The following is an 18,225-nucleotide window of genomic DNA, read 5'->3' as shown; positions in this document are numbered from 1 at the left end:
ACATTAAACTGTTAATTGTAAAACCGAGTGGTGAGTACCTCTATTTTTGCCTTGTTCTCCTTCCCTTAACATTTGAAGCCTCTATATTGTTTGTGTCATATGCTCCTCATTATTTTAAACAAGCTAATATTTCCAATCTGAATTTCACCCTGTGTCTTACAGACCCCAGGGATTCTGGGCCGAGGCTCTGTTATGTCTTATTACTTCATTTAGGGCTAAATCCAAGAGAAGATTAGGAAGTGACTTGATCACAGTCTAAAATTACCTACATGGGGAGATTTCTGAGAGTAGGTGGCAGGTTACTGTAGGAAACAAAGGCATAACAAGCTATAAGCGCTGGAAGCTTAAGTTAGACAAATTCAGTCTAGAAATAAGGTGCACATTTATAACAGTGAGGGTTATTAACCATTGGAACAACTTACCTAGGGATGGGGTGGAAGACTGTATGTTTTTCTAAAAGATATGCCCTAGCTCAGCCAGAAGTTGTGGGCTTGGTGCAGAAATCACTGGGTGAAATTTTATGACTTGTGTAATGCAGGAGGTTGAACTAGTTGATCATGATGATCCCTTCTGTCCTTAATATACATAAATCTGCATACTCTATATTTGATGTTTTGCTCCCCAAAAGATATGTGGGATTAATCTGTTAATAGAGTTTAACTGTAAATATCTGAGTTTCTCTTCTGCTAGTATAGAGGCCAAACCATAGCTTTTGATCTTTACTTATGGCTTAATTTTCCTTCTATTGATAAAACCAAAAATAGGAGCACTAAATGTTTTCCTGTTTTGTTGAGACATTCTTTTGAAGTAATTGCTCTCTCAAATAAAACTGTAAAGGAATGTTTTGAAGCTGGAAGAAATATGTAACAAAGTGTGTGTGTGTGTGTGTGTGTGTTTATATAATCAAAGCTGACTGTTGGAATCTCTGCATGACATACAAAATTATTTTTCATGGTAGGGAAATTTTCTGTTATGCGCGCACTCGGTAATATTGGAGAGAGTATAGAATGTGCATGTCATAAAACAGATTGTAATAGTCACTCTGAGTACTACTGTATAATTATATAGCCTCCTATGTATGGAACAACCTCCCAATCCCCATTCACCAAACTACTCTGGCCTCCTTGAAATCTCTCCTTAAAACCTCACTCTTGCTGTGTCACAAAATAATTTATATATCCACTCGAATCATCAATATATGCACATGCCAGAACTTGGTTACAGCATGATCTTATTATTGTGACCCAGATCCTTCCTCTTCCCTCAGATCCCCACCCCAATTGTTGGTTTCGTTCTTGTTGTGTCAAGTGTACAGTTATAATGTAATTTCTTTGTGGCAGGGGTCTGTACTACTAATAAATGATGATAACATAGCAACAAAAATGTGCTTGGTGCTTCCTTAAATTTCCAAAAGTACCAGATTATGAGTCAGTCCATGGTGGTGTTGAATTGTCGCAGTCAGATTGCAGTTCTTCCTTTCTATTTTGTCATGTAACTATATTAGATACATAATAAATTATTGCCCATGCAAATTAACTAAAACTCTAGAAATAATTATTGGGGGAGACAGTAAAATGATGCTGGCTCATAATGGCTCCTTTTTTCACTTTCATTGTGTTTTACTGGCACAGTTCACTTACTCTGTTTTGTTTGGTGTTTGAAGCTCTATACCTTTAATGATGCAATACTTTTGGGAACTAGGCTGAATTTAATGAATTTACTATGTGTAAGAGGCTTGGAACAAAAAATCCTTAGGGGTCAGAGAACAAGTGAATGGTCCATTAAAAAATCAATCATGCCCACAATTTTATAAAATTATTGTACTCTGACTTTGCAATTTTAATAGTAATGTGCTTACAATAGTATTTTGCTTAAACTCTTGAAAGTATTTTGTTCATATTGATTAGAAGACAAATAAGCAAATTAATACACTTCAATTGATCACTGATTGAAATGGATAAAAACTGCCTTTTATGAATACAATACTAATACTAACAATAATTCCTTTTTAAAAGAGAATGTCATTTTAGCCAGCTTTGGTGCATGTGTTCCAGCAACAGTAACAAAGCAGTTTAGCCCAGGATGTAAATTATCCAGTTGAAAATACAGGGGTATAGACCAGATATGTTTAGCAAATACCTCCATTGGAACTGTGTCAGGAACCTGGAGTAAGCACCCACCATTCTTATAAAAATTGTCAGAGGATACTTATTAATGGTAAATTGCCAAGATCTCAGGTTGACGTTTCACCCGACAGCACAGTACTGCGTATCTGCATTCTGGGGGCACTGGTTTACTCCGAGAAGGGAGGCTAGTGAGTTATCTTTTAATATCTCCAAGCACTGACCATCTGACCCAAACTGCTTAGGTTATGAGCTCTGACAAGCTTACAGCTCCAGGTAGCATTGTTGTTGAAGCCTGAGCGCAAAGGAGTTACCTTGCATTTACACCGCTGGAACAGAGATCAGAATTGGGTCCATTCAGGGCCAGATGAAGGCAATATTGGGTTCTGGGCATACCACATCATGGGGGACCCTCTGTGCATGATACCCATGCTCTGATCCTGCCCCTCCATGTGCAATACTTGGAGTAGTGGTGTCAGTGGGTCCCCTCTCCTCCCAGAGAGGCAGGGGCAGTAGCATGGGCCCTCTTTTCCCTCAGGAGTAGTAGGAGCTGTCCTTTCCTTCCTCAAGAGGAAGGGTGGCCCCCAAGTGTCTCTGCTTGGATTGGTGAGATGCATCTGCTAGATTCTTCTGCTCCTGCCCTGCATAGAATCCCCTGGTGGGGTTATGCTGGTGCAGTCCCTTCAGAGTAGCTGATCTTCTATTTAACATTCCTTAGAGACATATGGGGTAGTAGACACTTCAGGGGTTTCAGGTTGTCTACAGACTCAGGCAAACATTGCTGTATTGGTTACACTCAGGTCACGCTTTCAAACTTTTCTGGGCAACTAAAAGAGCTAGCGTTACTGCCCTGGCTGCACTCCCCTTTGTGGATGCTCATCTGACTGTTGTACGCAAACCTTTGGCTGCCACAGGCTTTTAAGGTTATGATAAAGTCTCTATATCTGGCCTTTCAGGCACACTCCTGGTGTATAGACTCCAAGTCTGGTGCCCCACGGGGAAGTTGGATCCCATAGCCCAACTGCTCCTCCAAGTCTTTTCAGAGCCTTCCTTCTCCCTCCCCAGAGTTCCACTCACATGTGTACTGTGGATTACTGTGTCACCCTTTTGTGGACTTCATGACAATTACAGCAAGTAACACACAGGCTTTGCAAAGGCACTTCTAAATTATACATGCACTTTAACTCATAGATGAAGCTCTTGAGATACACAAATCTATGGAAAAATAACTTCACTCCTGAGTGTCTTTTGGGTCTTAGTGCCTTCCAGGGAGTCCAGACTTCTTCTGCACCCTCCTCTTCTCCTGTCCAGTTTTGTCTTCTCGTTCTGGTCTGTTCCCCTGGCTGGAGGGAGACTTTCTTTTTACAGCTTATTCTAACACCTTTGTTTTTCCTGTCCTTCCCCAGGGTTTTTCCATTCTCCAGCAAGTCCAAAGTCTTTGCCTAGGTTGTTCACTGCTTGGATTTAGACAGTTCTTCTTCAAATAGTGTCCCTCTTGGGGCTCCACATCAGGCTATATATGTGTCTGCGGTCTGCACCTGCACCCTAGACATCCTCATGCCACAATACGAGGGCATATAAGTGGACCCACTGCCACTCCAGTTCCTTCTCAACTGCCTTCAGTTTGAGACAGAGTATTGCAGTGTCCATTAGCTAAGCCATGTGACTTGTTACGCCTCTTGCTTATTTTTTTATTATTTTTTCTTAATTTTACAGGTATTTCTTTTCTTTTTTTTTCTTTTTCCCTTATTTAGCAGTTTGTGCCTTTTGGAAATGGGGAGGATTCTCCTTCCCGTTTTTGTTTTTTTGTTTCTTTTTTTTGTCCTTTGCCTGTTCTGGGCAGTTGTTTTCTTGGACCTCAAGATGCAGCATTGTGTATGGATTATGCCCAAGGCACCAGGCTTCAAACCCTGTCAGACCTGCTACAAGTCTTTTCCCTGGAGCAACAGGCATTCAAGCTGCTTCAGTTGCTTTGGGAAAAAAACACATTCCCTCCATATGCAAGATCTACTTAAATTCAGGAACTAATAATGCAAGAAATTCAGAGAGGTCAAACTTAAACTCCTATTCTCAGAGACCCACAGGGTCTGAGTCATCCCCTGTACATTGGAGCAGCCACCTGCCTCCATTTCTTTGGTAGCAAACACTCCAGGGGCCCTAGGGGACCACCAAAGAAGAAAAGACCCCACTCCTGAGAACAGGACAAGAGAAGGGAAAATTCACCCCTGCAGACAGAAGCTCTAGAACCCAGCAAAGGCTGCTGTCATATACTGACCTAACCTCAGTACAATCCCCAGTACTGTGATATATAATGACTCCTGATGGTCCATACCAGAGTCTCCAGTACAATCTAGGCTACTCTCTCAGGAAGATCTTCAACTCATGGAAAACTTAAAACACCATTGTTGACAGATACTAAAAGGATTCACCACTGTTACTGATGCATTTCTTGGGGCCTACTTACCATCCATCCATACCATTGTCAACTGTGGCTTGTCCTCCAGTACCATTACAGTCTCCACTGCACCACTTGCACACCTTTGATAGACACCACATAGGACTTGGAGATATCTATACATGGCTTCTCTGCCTACAAGCCTCCCTCTCTTGAGGTTCACTATGAGGAGGAAACTCGTAGCAGGAAACACGTCAGAGACCCTGGCAAGGACATCCATGGGGCCTCACTCCATCTCTTTTGCTCCACCTCAGTGGGCATACCGGAACCCCTGGATCTCCTATGGTGACCAGTTCTACAGGGTTCCACCTCATAAGAGGACGTGTCAAGAGCAACAACCAACACCCTTTAATGTTGCTCAACAGGAACATGCAAAGCGGAACATGAACCAGCTGAGGAAGAAGAAACACCACATTCACACAAGTCCTCTTCCTCTCCAGATGAGGCAGTCATGCCTCTTCCATCATCTTACCCTGATGATTTCAAGGCCTTCCAGGACCTTATGTAATGTGTGGCAGACACATTTACAGATTCCAGTGTTCCCTGTTGAACATCCATCATACATCTCCTCAGGGCAAGATTGCACTACCTATCCCCAGCCTCAATGGTGTGGCAAATTCCAGCAACTGTACCACTTAGATGCAAGCAGGTTGACAAGAAGTACTGTATCCGGCCCATAGGCTTGGAGTATTTTTTCCTTCACCCTACAAGTAACACGCTGGTAGTTGAGGCAGTTAACGAATCGAACATGCAACACTGGTTCTGTTCAACCCCATCAAATAAAGCTAAAACATCTGGTTCGTAAGAGCTACTGCTTGGCTTCTCTACAGTTCAGAAAAGCCTATTACAAGTCCTGGTGGCAAAGTACAACTTCACATATTATTCCAAATTTGTATCTTTTATTGTACGCCGGCCTCAGGATCACAGGGAACAATTTCAGGCCCTCATTATGTAAGGCTAGATAGTTGCCAAAGCATCTCTCCAAGCCTCATTTGATGCAGTCAACACAGCTAAAGGCCCCATAGCTATGGCAGTAGTTCTTCGAGTGCTTGCTCATGTTGATTTCCATTGTAGGTGTGTGCGTACCAACATGTGCGGCTCTTGAAGGCTTTTGGCTTAGCGGTACCAATAGGGCCGGCTGTGGCACCCTCTGAAGCGCCGTGCTCATGGCGCGATATATCAGCACCACCAGCCCTATGCCCTCTCGGTTCCAAGACTGTGATCTCCAAGCCTACCTCCTGGGATTCTGCTTGTGAGTCACCTACAATGGAATCAACATGAGCAAACACTCGAAGAAGAAAAAACGGTTAATCACCTTTTTGTAAACTGTTCTTTGAGATGTATTGCTCATGTCCATTCCATTACCCACCCTCCAATCCCTCTGTCGGAGTTGTGGGCAAGAAGGAACTGAGAGGGCACAGGGCTGGCTGAGCCTGATGTACTGTGCCGTGAGCACAGCACTCCAGAGGGCGCCACACCCAGCTCTCCAGGTACCACTAAGGTAAAAGTCTCTGATGACCATGCATATGGATGTGTGCACACCTACAATGGAATGGACATGAGCAACGCATCTCTAAGAACAACAGTTACAAAAAGGTGAGTAACCATTTTTTATGTGCTGTATGCACCAAGCTTCCTGGCTGCAGTACTCTGGCCTTCTCTGGAAGGTACAAAATACTGTTGAGGGGACTGAATTGTTTATCAACACCACAGATGGGTCCCTTTGCTCTCTCAAGAACTCCTGGGTGATGCTATGATCTCTGGGCAATTACACACCTGTGACAAATAAGAAATACAGCAGGTCACAGACGGCTCCATAATCTTGTTCAGTTTACCCCCAGCCCATGAGGCCAACTGAACCCCCCCAGGAAGAGCCCAGATCTAAAAAAAAGAGTATTCTCCCAATCAGTGACATCTTCAAAATGTCCACTTTGACCCATTTGTCAAGAGTCACGAACCATCTCCCACTCTATATCCTGCACTTGACCACCGTTATAGGGATTGTCTTTCCCATTTTCTCTCTTCCTTGGAGCTTATCACCTTTGACATGTGGATCTTGGAATAATTTCTACAGGTTAATCCATCCAGTTCAGCTCTCTACTCCACCATCCCCAACCCACTCTCTGTCTCTTTTCAGGGACCCTTCTCACGAGGTCTTTCTCATGTAGGAAGTACAATCCCTGCTAACACTAGGGAGTGGGTAGCAGGGTTGGCGATCAACCCTGTTCTCCTGGACTTTTGTTAGGAAAGTGTTCTATTCTCAATACTACTTGGTCCCAAAGAGAAATTGGAGAAGGAGACCAATTCTGGACCTCAGAACTTTGAACATGTGCATCCATGCTCTCAACGGCTCAGAATGGAAACCCTATCAGTCGCTGCTTCCCACCGTCCCTAGATGTGAATAATTGTCTTTCCCTACCTGGATGATTAGCTCCTAAAAGGTCACTTGCTTCTCGAGATATAGACAGCAACCACAAAACCTGATCTCTGTTCCACTCGGTAGGCCTTTACCTCAACACAAAAAAAATCTATGATCTCACCCTTTCAATACATAGACTTCATTGGGGCCACTTCATCTCCACCACTGTTAGACCCTACTTGCCGAAAAACAGATTTGCCACGATGTCCAGCCTTGTTTCAAAGATAAAACAAAGACGACAAGCCACAGCACATTCTCTGCAAATGGGTGTCCATACCTTGGAGGGGCCTCATCTCTCTAATTTGGTGGAAAGACCCCCTAAATGTGGGAGTTCCATTCCTGCAGCTCCCTTCCCCGAGAGTCATTACCATAGACACTTCTCTACTAGGTTGGGGCACATACTCCGAAAACCTCATAGCTCAGAGAAGATGGACCCCTCTGAAGTCTATCCTCATTATCAACATATTAGAGCTCAGAGCAGTTCATCATACTCGTTAGCACTTCCTCCTCCACATCAGGGGCCACCTGACCAGAATAATGCTGAACAACAGAGCAGCAGTTTATTATATATCAACTGTCAAGGCGGAGAAAGATCCCACTCATTATGTGCAGAAGCCATAAAACTGGTAAATATACAGTGCATACAGATTTCTATGGTTAATCTACCAGGACTACAGAACAGAGTTGCGGATTCTCTCAGCAGACCTTTCAACATCAACCGTGAGTAGGAGCTTTGAAAAACAAGGTTTTCCAAAAGATATGTCTCACCTGGAGCAATCAGTGGATACATTTCTTCACAACTCCATCCAATGAGAAGTGTAGACGATTTTGCTTGAGAGGAGAGAATGGCTGCAACTCAATGGCGGATACCCTAGTTATTCCTTAGCCTTGTGTACTGCTTTATGCTTGTCCCCCCTACTCCCCTACTGCTTATGTTCCTGAACTATTTGAAACAAGAAAGATTACTAGCCATCATCATAGCACAGTTTTGACTCAGACAGTTGTGGTTCACAAAGCTGGTTCACATATCTCTGCAACCACCTCTCCATCTTTCCCTGTCAGTGAATCTCCTCATCCAACAGTCAAGATCCATCTTCTCCATCCACCCGAATCTTCCGGCACTTCACCTCAAGGTCTGGCTACTAGATAGCTCTCTGGTATAGAACAAGACTACTCCCCAGGTGTATTAACAGTTCTCAGTTCTGCTTCATAGCAGACTTTCAACAAGGAAAACTTAATTGTAGAAGTGGAAACTCTTCCAGACTTGGTGCAGCTGCCAATCTATGCCTCATCTTTAGTCTTGTCTTACACACATTCTCGATTACCTGTTCAACTTAAAAAGTTCAGGATTATCGTTGAGTTCCATTAAAGTTAACCTCGCCACTATCACAGCCTTTCACACACAGCCCCTATTGAGAGGTTTTCAGTTTTCACCCATCCAGCCACAACAAGGTTTATGAAAGGCCTCTTTCTACCATGGGGCCTCAACTTTGTCCCCCGTGCACTGAGGAAACCTCCATGATCATGGAACCTATGACGAACTGTTCCCTCCTTCATTTGTCCCTTAACACGACATTCTTCATAGCCATCACCTTGGCTAGGAGGATAGGAGAGCATGGAGCCTTGATGGCTGTATCCAGTATATACAGTGTTTCACTGTGACAAGGTGATGCTTCATTTTCACTATCTCTTCTTTCCCATGGTTTCCTCAGAATTTCACATCAACCAAGAGATTCACGTGCCTGTTTTCTATCCCATGCCTCACTCTTCCATAGAAGAAATGGGGTTTCATACACTGGACATAAGAAGAGCTCCCACCTTTTTACATAGATGTGACCAGGCCTGTCAGGATTTCACCCAGGCTTTTATCTCAATTGCAAAATGTATGAAAAGAGAGTCGATTTCCACCCAAACACTATCCAAATCGGTTACCAGCTGCATTTTAAACTGTTACAAAGCCTCAGGGGTTGGCCCTCCTCCAAGAGTCATTGCTCATTCCACTAGGGCTCAGTCTACCTCATTAGCCCTTCAGAAAAACATACCTATTCCAGACATCTGCAGAGCAGCCACCTGATCCTCAGTACCCACATTTCCCCAGCACCCTGCTCTTGTGACTGCTCTCAGAGCTGACACAGCTTTCAGTGAAGCTATTCCATAGTCTGCACTGAATCCTCCTCCTCAGCAACCTTCTCCATGATGGGGGGATTGCTCAGGAGTCTCCTCAGGTGGAGCACCCATAGAGACGTTACTCGGAGGAGGAGAGATTATTTATCTTGTACAGTAACTGGAGTTCTTTGAGATGCGTGCACCTATGTATGTCCCACCAACCACCCTCTTTCTGCTCTGCCTTGGAGTCTCTCTCTTTGCACTTTTGTGGTTGAGAAGGAATTGGAGTGGCAGCAGGTTCACCCCTCCCTATATATCTTCCTGTTGGGCCATGAGGGTAACTGGGGCCCAGGTGTGGACCCACAGACACTGTCAAAAAAAAACAACCCTCCAATTAAGAGAACATGGTCATGCACGTTTATCCTGATGTGGAGCAGCCACAGGGGGACACAACTCAAAAAACTCATTCCTCTACAAGGTAGGTAACCGCTCCTTCTTGATGTCTGTATTGTTTGGTTAAATACACCCATAGCTTGCCTTCTTGCAGAGGAGTAGCTACTTCCATCCGTAGGACTAAATTAACTCTTTTTACCCATATAGCAGACTCGAGAGAAATAGAGACTGAGGTATCTATAATAGTTGTATGATACAGAGTTATTTTCCATGTTCTTCACAGCTAGATTCTTGTTTTTAATAAAAGCTGAAATTCTGATATAATCTTATGATTCAGAATATGAATGGCCCTCTAAGCGTGGCCTATAGTGCTTGTGTCTTAATCCAGCCTTGGGTCCATTATCTATCTCATCTTGAAAGATAATTGATCTAATGGAACGTTTTATCATTCTGTCTATTGCACTTCGATATTAAGTTCAGTTGCTAAATATCTCTAGGTTACTATATTTTTAACCATTAGTAACTTTTAATATTTTATTCCTTCCCCATTCATAAACCCCAAACTGTCTAGACAATCTTTACATGCAATTCACTTGCCAAATTCAATTTTAAAACAGAAGTTGTAAAGTTATATAATTGCAAAAACAATTATAACTCTTTGAACACTACTGTTTGGGAAGATGATGCATTCTGAGCATTTGTCTGGGATTGGGGCAGGCATTGGGAGGAGGAAGGATGTTCTGAACCTGGAAGAGAAGTATATGAAGTAGGTGTTTAAGGTGGGATGAGAAACTCACTTGGAGAGGGATAAAGGGCTGTAAAACAGGGTTGGATACTTACTATGAAACATTAGGGGAGAGTGTTTAGCAGATGAGAGAGTAGTAGGAATAAGTGCTTTATTGAGGCTGGGGACCATGCTGGCTGGGTCGTGTCTTCCTCTGCGTTCTAAAGATGTTATTCAATTTTACTGTAATTATTTTTGTACTTGTGTGGATTAGGAGTGATGTGTGCTCGCTCTCTATATAAATATAGTATAATTTTATCTGTTTTTGTTTTTGGAAGCATTGACATTTTCGTCCGTTAGTTTGTAAAGGAGATTAAATTTACATAATTCTTCTGTCTGTATACTTTTCTGTGCAAATGTCACCACCAATGGCATCAGTAGTACTGCTCTGGGAATAGTGTCTGTCAACTGCAGCTGTAAAGTCAGAAGGGGGAGCTCCCAACATTGTTTTTTGTGTGTCTTGACTAAAGAGAGAATAGTGCATGTTTTTAATATAATAGCCAAACAAAAATGGAGGGTAGATATTTGGGTACAGAGAGTATGCTCTGCCAGCTCATAAGATTTTCTGTATTGCTGCTGTAAGTGATGTGGTAACAAATCCTGTGCTATGCAGGAGGTTGAACTAGACCCTTTCCATCTTCGAATCTATGAAATCGCAGTCTTACTTTGTAAGTTTATTGGGTACTTGTCCAACTTTCCAAAATGAAGACATTCTTAGTATTCAATATACTTACATCCAAACAAGGATTCAGAGAATAACTAAGAGAAAGGGAATGTTCATTTCAGAAATTCTATGTACTGTAGTGCACCAGAGCTACCTGACAGTGAGTGAAAATTGATGTTATAAATGGCTGCTTATGATCTTGTTATATTTAGCTTCATCCCAGAGTAAATTTTAATGCCATATTATAAACACATGAAAAACTATAGCAGATTGAATAACCTCCTGCAACAACCATTGTCACTGCTTTATCTACTTGGATGAAAAACTACAAATAATGGAAGAATAACTAGTGAACTTTTGTCTTATAGAGACACAGGAAGAGCGTTATGCCATATATTTTAAGAGAGCCATTCTGGAGCAGATTTTTAATTTCTTTTGTTAGGTTACTCAGTATCCCTATGTAAATATTTTATATGAATTCAGATTTTTTAAAAATATTGAACATAAACAAGGCTGTATTTTTAGTGTCTCATTTTGTTTCCTGGATTTTGAATGCAACACTTCATATGTATATCAGTAATTAAAATAGCCCATTGATATTTTGTCCCAGACTATTTGGTCATTCCATAAAGGCCTGTATTGTATATTTCCTGAGGGTATGAGAGCCTACATGTAATAAACTTCTCTTCATCTTTCTCTAGTGCTATTAAAGCTACAAGCCTTTTGTTGTAAAAAGTATACTAATGAATAGAAATGTTACAACAAGAACTGAAGTCTTGTGTTTTCCCTTCAACATGCATCATCCATTTTAATTAGACAAAAGGGTGGTGAGCACTGTGACAAGAGTCTGGAATTAAAATCATTAATTGATGTCAAGTTGAAGAGAGACTGCTAACATGAATTTAGTGACAGCAGGAAAGAAATTAACCTATTACTTTATTTAGTATATTAGATTATTTAATATTTTTCCTATGCAAGGTCAATGCACTTTATGATTATGGAAAAGGACAAATGATAAAAACTATGTGAATGTTCATTATTGTCTAACAATGAAACTTACACAATAAACCCTTTGAAAACTAAAAACAAAAACAAAAAATCAAAAGGCATGCACTTTGCAATAGCTTTTACATATTCTAAATGATCGTCATCTACCATATGGTCTGTTTTTAGTTGGCCACATGTGTTAACAAGAGGTATCTGATAGAAAAAGTGCATCTAACAAAATATTACTTTTCTATAGAATAGAGGAAAAATATCAGCATAGCAAAAACTAAACACATTTCCTCCGTGATGGTGTTTGGAATAACTGACTCTCTTTGCATCATTGGAAATTTGGACTAATAAGAGTTGACATTTAATGTTAAGCATCTACCTTACTCTTGAGAAGAAAGGATGGCAACAGCATCCTACAGATAATTTGTGACCTGAAAGGTCATAATAAAAGAATAAAGGCAGCGTTATCTTCCAGTAAAGGCCATCTGGAACTATTAAAGTATCAGATGGAGTAAGGGTTGAACAGCAGGACACTCTCCTGGTGTCCTTCCAAATTTCCCAGAGAGACCATAATATTTTTATTGGAAAACACCCACCCCCACCCACCTCTCGCCAAATATTTTCATAAAACTGTTTTATCCGACATACAGAAAAAAAGTAATTCTATATACTGTAATATAGAGAGAATTTCTGCTTGGTTTTGTTACATAACCTACTAAGTGTTCACATATATCTTTAAAATAGAACCATACCACATTCTAAAGTAAATGTAAAGTCTGCTTTTGATTTGGTTTATCCCTATACTGCTTAACACTTCTCAGCAGTGATCATCCCTCTACATCCATATATACAATAGATATTCATTGTTCCATTGTTTTCCATAGAAGTGTGAGCCACAGCAAACCTTTTCTGGCATCCTGGACAACATTTTGCATAAAATTCATTAGTGAGTATAAGAAAAAAAAATCAAAATATGAATTTCTCTTTTGTGATCTTTGGGAAGGAGTATAGATGTGAGTGGTGTTTGTTCTTTTCACCATAGGTTTAGTGGAGAGCATTTAGTATTGTTGATTGTATTTTTACGTAACGCTCATGAGCCTAATGTTTTAAGATGAGTGCAGTGTATCAAGTAATTCAGTGGCCATAGTTTTTGCAAAAGAGAACACAGAAGTGGAGCATAAGAAGACTGAGCTTTGGCTAATTCTTTGGGCCCAGTCCTGCTCCCACTGAAGTCTATGAAACTATTGTCATTGACTTCAGTCAATGCTTAAATTGGGCCATTGGTGGAATGACAATTGCTAAAAACGGTCGGTTTTTTAATAGAACACCTTTTATTTTCTATAAGCACCTTTCATAGTGCACATAGAGTACTAGATCGTATATTAAAGGTCTCCACAGTATGCATCCGATGAAGTGAGCTGTAGCTCACGAAAGCTTATGCTCAAATAAATTGGTTAGTCTCTAAGGTGCCACAAGTACTCCTTTTCTTTTTGCGAATACAGACTAACACGGCTGTTACTCTGAAACTTCTCTATCTATGTATCTAGGCAGTACAATGGCTTAGTGCACTCACCCATCTCTGTTGGAAACTTAGGTTCAAATCAAGAATGCATTCTAAAGAGAAACAGAAATCTGCAAGGAATTTTAGGGGAAAATGTTTCTCCCCAAATCTCACAAATTATTGCAGGGACAATGGATTTGCTTTTATTTTTTAATCCAACATGGCCATATACTTACATTTTAATACCACATACCCATTAAAAAAAAAAAGCAAGAGTCATTCCACTATGTTTATTAACTTGTTAAACTAAACTGTGTTTATTGCTGTTGAACGGAACAGCACTGAAAACCCATGAAATCCTCTAGGCTGCACTACAGGAGTCTAACACTTTGTAGCTAGCAGCACTTAAGCAGTGCATTTATTCTAATTCTTAAGGACAGTAGCAATTATCTGAATAATCAAAAGGATACCTGATAGCATATTCACAACATGCATCCATAGGCTCCATCCATCCAGTGCAGTTGGAATCTTCATTTTGTAATAAGTTAAGGGTGCAATCATTTTAACAGGTTACAAGTGATACAGTTTAGGTTGACATTGCCGAATCTTTTCTGCTCTCACAACTGTGTTTTCATGTTCACAATTAAGTGTTGCCAACCAGGGGAGCAACTTAGGGAAGCATTCTGAGAAATTTTGCTATCCCCTGGAGCCCCAGCAACAGTTGCACACACCAAAACTGTGGATATTTTTGTTTTTTCTCCTTAGGATTTATGGGATTTCTTATGTAAAATCCATAATCCCCCGCCTCACAGGTCACGCTGGCTTTTTCCATCATGGAGACTTTTTTGTCACTGCAGATTGCTTCATCTTCCAGCTTCAGGATTATGCTGCTTGTCACCCAATGCCGTGGAAGCACAACCGCATAGAAGAGATAACAGCACCCAGCATGCTCTGCATAGGTGTCTGAAAAGGAGGCAGAGGTGCATGCAGAATTTGCTGTCCACTTATGTTAACAAACTGAAGACTGAGGAGGAGACTGTGGGGTCGGCTGAGCTCAGCCTGTTGGCGGGATGATGGTCTAAGTGCCTGAACCAGCAGTTATTAGATGAGACAGCTGCGAATGACCAAGCACACATTTCTGACATTCAGTGTGTATGGCTGGCGAATGGCCTAACAACAGAAATGTGTGAGTATGCGAGCTGCTGTCCCTCTGCATGATAGAGTTGTCATGGCCCTCTGGAGACTGGCCACAAACACCAAATGCTGTTCCCTGGCAGAGCTCTGTGTCTTGGGGAAGATCACAGTCGAAGAAGTGGTCCAACAAAGCAAGTGCTACTGACTTTTCTGACTGATAAAAATGGTGCTCCTGATGTAAGCAAGGGAGGGTTTGAACAACACTGCTGGAGCTTCCCAAGTCATGCTTGGATTACTGATGGATCTCATTTTGCACTTCTTTGTTCTTTCAATCAGACCAAAGCATTGAATATTCAGCTGAAAGTTTTGCTACTCTGTGGTGGATCACAGGAGCCACTTCCAGGGAGGTAGATATCATTTGGTGTGGCAAGTTTCAAGATGCCAGAACATAAAAGACTTCCTTAGAGACAGACTGCAACATTACTATCCCTTCCCCTCAGCAGGGTTACCAGCTGGGTTTCTGTGCCAACTGCACTTCTTGGCTTTTGACTCCATGCCCAGATTATAAGGATGAGGACATGTTGGCTCAGTTGTGTCAGCGTGGTGCTTCGTGTATTTTGGGAGACTGGAGGGCCAACGCTGAAGAGAAATGACATATATGCCATCATGACTACTTGATGTGTGCTTCAGAACATCTGTGAACGCAAAGAAGAGCATACTATGGGATGTTAAAGCTGGCCTATGAACTCTGTGCTGGCTATTCCTGGCTGTACTGTGCAGGTGAGCAGGAAAAGGAATGCTCTGTGCCATTAATCCTTTCACTTTGATGCTTGAAGCAAATGGAGGGTGAAAAGGAATGAGCGCTCCATGTTCCTGCTTCTACAGGGTTTTCCTACTTGACCTTTTTTCTTTTTGCTTGTATTTAATATACTAATGTGTCTGTCCATCAGTGCTGTCTATAATAAACTGATTTTGATTAAAATGTTCCTTCCATGGATTCCGCAAAGGTGAATGTTGGCTTAAAAAAATGAATACAATCCCCCAAAATTCTGCAAGTTCTGCAAACTGTGCAAAATTGTCAGAGTAATGTATGGGAGTGTAACTGAGATTCTGCTTTTCAGCCATTGATCACAACTGGTAATAATTTTCACCTGTGCTCTCAAGGTACCATTGGAAGCAGGTCTGAGATCTTTGGATGTATGGGTGGGACTCATCATAAGTAGAAAAGTGGTTATGAGACTAAGATAAAGATCAGAGAAAGATACAGAAGAGGGTAATTTCAAACACACGCTAGATTGCTGAAAACTTGGAAAAAGGCTGCCATCACCCTGAAAGCAGTTGAGAGGGGAGCTTACTTGTTGGTATGCCAAGCCCATAAGGCATTTTCCACCAGCAAAGGGGGATCTCTGGCAAGAAACAGTTACAGACCAACCCACCTAATAACCTCTTTATTGGATGGACACTCTGACAAATATTGGCCTGAATGCTGGCATCCCATTTGAATGGTGCACACATGTTGGCAGATGATGGCACTGCCATCGTTTTTTCCTGTTTTGAATCCATTACACAGAAGCAGGCCAATCAGGTGGCTGAAGCAAAGAGAAATTAACTATTATGGGGAAGCTGGTCCAGTGAACTGGCAGTATCGAGCGGCTTGTCATTTAGCTTCTGCCCTTACTTAATGCTACTTCTATCCTTAATAAATACTGCTTCAGTCATCACTGGTGTGGAATTGTGACTGTTCTATGCAGATTTTTGTAATGCACTGAGCCTTGGTGGAAGAGGCTAAGATACTGATTATCACTTGTTTCAGAGTAAAGGCTGTGTTAGTCTGTATTTGCAAAAGGAAAAGGAGTACTTGTGGCACCTTAGAGACTAACCAATTTATTTGAGCATGAGCTTTCGTGAGCTACAGCTCACTTCATCGGACGCATACTGTGGAAAGTACAGAAGACGTTTTTATACACACAAACCATGAAAAAATGGGTGATTATCACTACAAAAGGTTTTCTCTCCCCCCACCCCACTCTCCTGCTGGTAATAGCTTATGTAAACTGATCACTCTCCACAAAAATATAAGGAGAGTGATCACTTTACATAAGCTATTACCAGCAGGAGAGTGGGGTGGGCGGAGAGAAAACCTTTTGTAGTGATAATCACCCATTTTTTCATGGTTTGTGTGTATAAAAACGTCTTCTGTACTTTCCACAGTATGCGTCCGATGAAGTGAGCTGTAGCTCACGACAGCTTATTCTCAAATAAATTGGTTAGTCTCCAAGGTGCCACAAGTCCTCCTTTTTTGATTATCACTTGGGCAATGGTTGAATCTTGGCAGCAGCAGGAGCAACAAAGTAAATTGGCGAGGCATGTTCCAGACCTGAAGCAGCAGCCAACCCCATTTCTGCTTTTATGGGAGGACAGTTGTGCCTTCACAACAGATATAGTGCTTATGGACTGGGTGCTGTGGTTCATTACAGTCTCCCTCCCAGCCTGCTGTGTGCTTGCTACAAACTGCACTCCCACACTGTGCACATTAATAAAGACATAGGGTAGAGTTTCCAAAATGCCTAAATTGCTAATTTAAAAAGTCCCACAAATGGGATTTAGGCTGCTTTAGGTACTCTTGAGAAATTTACTCTAAGCGAATACTTGAGTTAGGCTTTTCCTTCTCCAATGGCCAGACCAGCTTATCGACCTTGACTCTCATCTGCTGGTATCTCAGGTTTGAGTTTTCCACTGTCCACAAATTTAATTGCCTGACATGGGTCTACTTGTTAGCACTCAGTCCAGTCTCTTGAAAGGGGAACAGATTGTCTGTGGTTGCTGGAGATGTTGTTCAGATCCTTCTCTTAGTTGTACTACACCTTCATGCAGTTTTTCTTCAGAGCTGCCGAACGATCATAGAACCATAGGGTTAAAAGAGACTGCAAGGGTCATCTAATCTGCTGGATCTCATTCTCAGCAATGTGATCAGAGACTTGCTGATACTCCCTTTGGCTTCATTTGGCAGATTTCAAATTGGCTGGAATGGTCTCCTCACTCTAGAAAGCAAGATCTTGAGAATTCCTTTTCGGCAAAGTGTATTCTCTGTTTCTCCATAATAGAGATGGGGGCTGATGACCAGGTCAAAGCTATCTGGACAATAGTGTAATTATAAACCTAATTTCAGCTTCCAGGTGACATAGTCAGGTAAGATTTCTGACTTAAGTATAGGGAAAAGAGTCCCAGGAATCATACACAGTGGTACCTACAGTATATGTATCCATACTAGTTATGGAGAGGAGAAGAACTAGATTTACCAGTTACAGTGGTATAGTGAGAGGAGCACGTCTACACAGCAAAATAACCATGTGCCCAATGACTTGTAGGAAGCCATGAGTGTGCCAGAGTAGGCCTCTAGCAAGAGCAGTGCAAGCCTAGGGTTCACTCCTGGTTATCCACATATTAACCACATGTTGTAGTGGCTTGGTAACTGGATTAGGGGCCTTTATTTCTGTGAAACATCATTTCAAATGAACATAAAATCAAGAGGTGATAGGTAGTCTAGTGTCAATGGATCAGCTTGTTAGTGGAAAGTTCTTGGTACAGTTATATGAAGTTCTGTGGCTAATAGTGTTGTCATTTAAGTGGTCATCATTAGCCTTTGAAGT

The 18,225-nt window shown here is 41.6% G+C and overlaps 1 protein-coding gene across 13 annotated transcripts in view; it reads left to right on the top strand.

The window, feature by feature from the left end:
• The window catches only part of PARD3 (par-3 family cell polarity regulator), a 650,009-nt gene that overhangs the window by 500,398 nt on the left and 131,386 nt on the right, over positions 1–18,225 (top strand). The window lies entirely within an intron of this gene.

This window comes from Lepidochelys kempii, chromosome 2 (genome assembly GCF_965140265.1).
Source record: "Lepidochelys kempii isolate rLepKem1 chromosome 2, rLepKem1.hap2, whole genome shotgun sequence".
Lineage (NCBI taxonomy): Eukaryota > Metazoa > Chordata > Testudines > Cheloniidae > Lepidochelys > Lepidochelys kempii.
The sequence above is the reverse complement of the archived record's forward strand: the minus strand, read 5'-3'. Positions and strand labels throughout refer to the sequence as shown.